The sequence below is a fragment of the Camelina sativa genome, chromosome 3, assembly GCF_030686135.1.
Source record: "Camelina sativa cultivar CO46 ecotype springtype chromosome 3, ASM3068613v1".
Lineage (NCBI taxonomy): Eukaryota > Viridiplantae > Streptophyta > Magnoliopsida > Brassicales > Brassicaceae > Camelina > Camelina sativa.
In genome coordinates this window covers 19,382,257-19,388,324 of record NC_141882.1, presented here as the reverse complement: position 1 = coordinate 19,388,324, position 6,068 = coordinate 19,382,257, and the positions used below count along the sequence as shown (strand labels likewise).

General features: G+C 39.6%; 1 non-coding gene across 1 annotated transcript; it reads left to right on the top strand.

Moving 5' to 3' along the window:
* Positions 1 to 5,751: 5,751 nt before the first annotated feature.
* LOC147947538 (small nucleolar RNA R71) lies at positions 5,752 to 5,858 on the top strand. The gene has a single exon (XR_015596091.1). It is a non-coding gene; the product is annotated as a small nucleolar RNA R71 (small nucleolar RNA).
* Positions 5,859 to 6,068: the final 210 nt, after the last annotated feature.

Genomic DNA, 6,068 nt, shown 5'->3' with positions numbered 1-6,068 from the left:
ATGAGTGTTTGTGAACAATTAAGATATGCATATGAATCTAAGTTAAGACAAATGTAAAGATTGTTTGTCACTAACAATCCTAGGAAGAAAATGTAAAATGCAAAAAATAAACTACAAGAACTAACAACTAGATGCAAATGAAACTGAATGATTGAAACAGTGATAAAGCAAGAACAGAAACAGAGACTACTACTAATGAACTAATGCAAGATAATTAATGAACTGAAAACTAAATGTATGCAACTGGAATGAAACAGGAATGAAACAAGACAAACACAAATCATAGACACAGAGTTCTGGGGATGAACTCGAGCAGCACTCGACCGAGTGTAGGTCGAGTGGGTGGTCGAGCTAGACTAGACGCAGAAACAGAGCAATGCAATAAAAACAGAGTAATGCTAAATCCAATCAAACAACAAGCAAGCAACAGGATTAAGACTAAGATTTCAATAAACAAAGAAGGTCATGAGGATGGATTCATGGGATGGACTAATCATTGTGGTTATCTAACTTGGTCAACAAATCTCAAGCAAACTTTGAGCTAACCTCTAGACATATTAATCTAAGACAAGTTTCTCCCACTCTCATGGTCAAGAAACAATCAAACCTATGCAATTCTAGACTTGTTCTCACACAGTAAAGAATCTACACAGGCAGGCATTAAGCAATACATCTCAAACCAAACAAGACCTCTAATCTCTTAGCAAGCCTAATGGTAAGCTCTAGATCTAGCCTTATCTATGCTTCCTAAACATTGGTGTGATGCTAAGAAGCTTGAAATCAGACTCTACCCTCTCAGATATAGAATCAGCATTAAGATCATCTACCCTAGAAGAGATCTACAACAATCAAGCTTGACCAAGTCACACAAACCACAAGATCAATCCATCCTAACCCATCCTCAAGATCCTAAGGAAACTACTCACAACAATACATGGTGATCAAATCAAAAACCCAGAAAATATTGAAACTTGCATTATTAGAAAGATTAAACAAAGATCTTCAATATTGATGAAAGGATGAAACTCAAATTCTCAATATCTTGAAAGTTATAGAACCAACAAAATATAAGAATCTAGTCTTCTTTCATAAGGAAGTACAAGATCTTAAAAATAAAAATGCAAAAGGAATAAAACTAAAAAAGGTAAAAACTAGGTTTAGGGAATATCTAAAAAGTTGCACCCTTTGGTGGCTGCAGGTACAAGGCCTTATATAGGTGAGGAGGTGGAAGCCCTAAAAATAGAAAAAGTCAAAGTATTCAACGGCTCGGTCAACTCGACCAGTGCTCGGTCGAGTCCATGGTCGAGCTGGCTTCTCTCGTGCACACTCCACTCGGTCGAGTCCATCTACCCACTCGGTCGAGTGCTTGGTCGAGTTGGACTCTGGACCTTGGTTCTTCAGCCTTAACTCTCTTGCTTTCCCTTCAAGATTGCTTCACTTCTCCTCAGGATTGTTTCCATGCTCCTTAAGCTCCAAAATCACCTGTTTATGCATGAAAAGATGCAAATGCAATGCAACTAAACTCTAATGCATGATTAGTCCTAAAGCTACACAATAATGATGAAAATGGCTAGCAAAAGATGCAAAAGATGTGAATAAACTAAGGGAAAACATGGTAAAATATATGAACATCAACACCCCCAAACTTAGTCTTTGCTTGCCCTCAAGCAAATAAACAAGACATAAGAAGGTCGATGAGGTTTGAAAGTGGGATCTCAGCTCCTAAAGCTTGCAAATAGACCATCTAGAATCAATGTCCAAGTTACTAGTACTATGATGCAAGTTGAATGAGCTATACTTAAAGACTTTAGACAAGCATATCACAACCATCACTGATTTGAGCCTTAGACATCCACATGCATTCAAATCAACCATTTCCTTTAACATTCATTAATCAAGAACATGAATCAATTCTATGCAATGCTTAAACTCATTTGGCTTGGCAGTAAAAGGTTTAGAGACAATGATGGTCTCTTTTTAGAGTAGGGCTTATCAATATCAAGGTTCTCTCATAAAAAATGGATTGAGCTTTAGAAGAATGCTAAAGGTAAGAACACTTAGACACATACAAGAACAAAACCTTGTCTACCCAAAGGCTCCCAAAGTGTTTATCCTATCAATCTAAACCCAATTGATCCTAGTGCTACCCTTTAACTTCTTTTCTTCTTTTTCACCCTTTTCTCTTTTGGTTTTAAAGTCTTAGGAGAGGTTTCTTATTTGATCTTTCTAGTGGAATGGGGGATTCTTACTTATTTGCTATGGTTCTCTTTTCTTCTTATTCTTAAGACATATAAGCATTTTGCTAGACTTTTTTTTTCTTTCTTTCTTTTCTTTAACTAGAACCATCTTTAAACAACCTTATTCTTACCATTCTTTCACTAGACTTTAAATTTTCTTAAACACATTCCTCTCCTAAAGACTCTAACCTTTTCTTTCTCTTTTTCCTCTTTTGGTTTTAAAAACAGCCAAGTTCCAAACCCAACAAGTGAACCACCTAGTCCTATCTAGTTTGAAAAATGCAAACTAGAACTACACAAGGCTTTACTCTTGTCAGTTCAAACCTAACACTTTCTACCAAGCTCAATCCCAAAAATAGGCCTCACACACACAAGAATAAACATGGCTTGAAAGAAGGTTTGGTTAGGGGTAGGGAAACTGATTTAAAAGTGAAATCAGCTACTTGGATCAACAAGAGTGGCAAAAGGAGAAAGATGATCCAAATAAGTATATGGTATCCATGAGTTTAAAACAATGCATACATTGATAATTAACAGTCAATATTAGGTTCTTATAGATAGGAAATGGCATCAAATCACAACATGCTTCAATTTAGACCAAATGCAATTCAAGAATTCAAGGCTTGGTTCAATCTTATGCTTCTAACCACTCAACTAGCATCAAAGTACTATTAACTTGGGCATTGATCCTAGTCTAGTGAATTAAGCAAGCTAACAAGGAAAAACTCATCATAGATCCCTAATGCAAACAGTCCTATATGATAAACAAAATACTTAAATATGCAATGCAAACTACATGAACACTCTTTTTTTATAAAGATTTTTGCAAAAAATTTTCAAATTTTTATGGTTTTCCAATGCCTTAGATGATTATGCAAGTGCTAACATGATGATGATAAAAATTTGAAATAAGAAAACAAAACACAACATCAAATGCTATCTCAAACCCTCCCCCAAACTTAAATCACACAGTCCCTTGTGTGAAAGAAATTTGCTTGAGGATTCAAGACTTAAAACAAAACACAACATATGAAATGCTATGGTATATACAATGGTAAGGTGATAATGTTACCTCAAGGATTGGAGAAGAAGCTGTCCACATCCTCCTGCATACTATCAAAGGTGTAGCTGGGGTCCTGCTGGTGACTGGAGGAAGGTGATTGGGGCAGCTCGACAATGCCAATCGACCGTGACTCGGTCGAGTGCATGTCCGAGTGGGGGGGTCGAGCTGGACCGCGAGTCTCCGTTAGCTGTCCCTTCCTGTTCTATTCAGACTCCCTAGCTTGCCTAACCATGAAAATACGAAAGCAAAAAATCAAAATACTAAAATTCCAAGGCAATATGTACAGAGATACCTTAGGGATTTCCTCCCTAGTGAGCTTGTTTAAAGTCACTAAGCTTGACTTTGATTTCCTTCTTAGACTTGATCTAGATACCAAGGAGGTGATGAAATCCTCCCTGGAACCTCTTGGTCACTGTGAAGTTGATCCTTGATCACCTCACCCTTAGCACACAAACCATATTTCTTCTTGATTTTGAGCCTTGGTCTTGCTTTCCTCAAAGACCTCTTGTTTAGCTTTACTTGAAGATCCTCAACCATACTAGTCAACTCTTGAACTGACCTCTTAAGCTTTTCCACAGAATCCTCTTGAAGTGGGAGCTCAGCTTTTGGAGTTGCCTTATCACTTAACCCTTCTTGACCACCTTTGTCCTTGATAGTAAAAGGCTGGTCATCAATGGTGGGAAGGTTGGTTGGATTGTAGATATTGAACTTCATAACTACATCTTCAGCAATGTTCAAGGTCACAAGACCTTGACATCAATAACTGCTCCAACAGTAGCTAAGAATGGCCTCCCTAGTAAGATTGGATCTTCAGGCTCCTTGTCCATCTCTATCACCACAAAGTCAGTGTGGATCCTTGCTCTTCCTATCTTGATTGGGACATTCTCTAACCTCCCAACTACCTCTCTATTTGTCCCATCAGCCAGGCACACATGGAGTTTAGTAGATTTGAAGTCAGTTCTCCCAAGCTTTTGAGCTATGGAATATGGCATGACACTTGTTGAAGCTCCCAAATCACAAAGGCATTGATTGTAGTGGAGGTAACTGATTGTGCAAGGCAAGTAGAATGGCCCTGGATCCTTAAGCTTTATTGGAATGATCACTCCTCCAAAGTTCTCAATATCCTTCTCATCTTGAGCTTCAGCCTTCTTCTTTGACAAATCAAGCAAAAAGTCTTTGTAGAGAGGATATGGATCATACTGTTCCAAGGCAGGTCCTCTCTCCTCTTCTTGGTAAGCAATGGTGATCTCTTGTATGGCTAACACTTCCTCAACCACAGCTTCTTCAATCACAACCACTTCCTTCAAAGCCTTCTCTTCCTCTTGTTGCTTAGCCATCATCTCCTTTCTCTCAATGATTTCCCTAAGCTCCTTAATCTTTTGTGCTTTGAAACGTCCTGGGAATGGAAGAGGTGGCTTGTAAGCAGGAGGAGTGTACTTAGCAGGCTTGACAGCTTCTGACTGTCCAGCTCGATCGACCACTCGAGCACGCACTCGGTAGAGTGGCTGCTCGAGTCCATGGTCGAGCTCAGGTGCGAGCTCCAATTGCTTGTTACAAACATCACTTGGGGCTTCAGTAACTAATGAATTCCCCCAAACTTGAACTGCACTGTCCTTAGTGGCTTCTTCCTCATGAACTTGAATGGCTTTGGCTGTGAACTCCCTTGGATTTTGGACAGCTTTTCCAGGGAGTTGGTTGGGTTTTGGAGCTGAAGAAGAGGCTATGTTACTCTCCATGTACTTAACTCTGGAATTCAGACCCTCAAACTTCATATTCAGATCATTGTATTGAGATGTGAGCCTTTGGTTTAGCTCAGCAAACTGTTTGGCTTCCTCTATCTTCCCTTGTGTTTGACCAATCAACAGCTGTTGTACCATGGCTCTAAGGTCTTGTTCCTGGCCTTGGTTAGTCTGAAACCTTGGTGGGGGACACAACTGGGGCTAGAACACCTGTTGCTGTTGTTTGGGGACATAGTTTTGGTGCTGTTGAGGCTGTTGAGGAGGGTAGACTTGATCTTGTGGGTTGGCCACATTTGTGCTCCTATAGGACAGATTATTGTTCCTAAACCCTCCTTGGTTATAACCCTTGAAGCCTCCTTGGTTTTGCATATAGCATAACTTAGCAAACTCATTCTCTCCCTCTTGAGCTGGAGGCTCCTCTTCACTAACAAAGTGAATAGACTTTTGCTGACTTAGCAAGATCCTATCAAGCTTTTCATTCACCATTTTCAGATCCTTCTTTTACTTGTCTTCTTGATCAGTTGATGATGACCTTATGGTTCTGTCATAGTCCTCATTGTAGTTCCCATCAGACTGTTCAAGGTTCTCTACTAACTCCCAGCCTTCTTCCACATTCTTATTGAGGAAGTTTCCATTGGAGGCTGTATCAAGAAGCATTCTGAACTTGGGAAGCACTCCTCTATACAATGTGCTCAACAAAGACTCCACACTGAAACCATGATGAGGACATTGAGTTTGGTATCCCTTGAATCTCTCCCAAGCTTCACAAAAGCTTTCATTACTCCTTTGAGCAAATCCAGAGATCTCATTCCTTAGTCTTGCTGTCCTAGCATTGGAGAAAAACTTGGCCAAGAAAGCCTTCTTGCATGCATCCCAAGTAGTGATTGCACCAGTAGGGAGAGTCTTTTCCCATAAATGAGCCTTGTCCCCAAGTGAGAAAGGGAACAACCTCAGCTTGAAACCATCTTCACTTACTCCATTGATCTTGGTAAGACCACAGATTCTGTCAAACTCATCAAGATGATCTAG